Source organism: Branchiostoma belcheri, unplaced genomic scaffold (assembly GCF_001625305.1).
Source record: "Branchiostoma belcheri isolate BF01 breed outbred unplaced genomic scaffold, Haploidv18h27 scaffold623, whole genome shotgun sequence".
NCBI classification, from domain to species: domain Eukaryota; kingdom Metazoa; phylum Chordata; class Leptocardii; order Amphioxiformes; family Branchiostomatidae; genus Branchiostoma; species Branchiostoma belcheri.
The window spans coordinates 20,158-21,124 of NW_017804269.1; positions in this window are offsets into that span (position 1 = coordinate 20,158).

Sequence of the window (967 nt, forward strand, 5' to 3'; positions counted from 1 at the left end):
TTTTTTTTTTTTTTTTTTTTGTAGTATCTCTCCAGTCCTATCTGCACGCATAGTTTTCCTAGCCTCTACCAGGCACCGCGGATTGCTGGAAAAATAGTAGAAATTGGCCGAAATAAAGGAATAATATACCAGGGGAGATAGCCGACCAGAGACCCGCAAATTGGATCTTCTCTGGCCAGCTACCTCCCCTGGTATATTATTCCTTTATTTCGGCCAATTTCTACTATTTTTCCAGCGATCCACGGTGCCTGGTAGAGGCTATAGTTTTCCATCCTAAATGGTATTGGCTAGCTGAACCTCTTGGAAGAAAGCCTTGGTTTTAAGTTGAATATAATGTTGTTGAGCTGATACATTTTGAAATGACATCATTGATATGTTGGGATATAAGATGTATGGTATTGAATGCAACATTTCTACCACCATAGCTTCAATTTGTAATATTCAATGTCAATAAAACCATTTTTTAAAAGATTGTCAAAAACCGGGATGTCTTGTTTCAAATATTTTACATGTATATAAACTGTTGTAGTTATATATAATGATAGGATTTAAAGTAGACCATTCTTCCCTTTTTATTCATTATTGCGCACTCCTTAAATCTATAATCAAATCTGATCTTTCCTAGTTCTCGAAAGACGCAGAAATATATAATTAGATGCATTGAAATACAAAAAAAAGACTAGAAAGGTTGACTCGGCCCACCGCCATGGTCAACTCGGCCCAACTCGGCCCACCGCCATGGTCAACTCGGCCCAACTCGGCCCACCACCATGGTCAACTCGGCCCAACTCGGTCCACTACCCTGGTCCGAGTACTACCCTGGTCCTGGTACCCTACCCTGAGAGTCCACTACCCTGAGAGTTGATCTACCCTGGTCAACTCGGTCAACTCGGTCCACTACCCTGGTCAACTCGGTCAACTCGGTCAACTCGGTCAACTACCCTGGTCAACTCGGTCAACTCGGTCC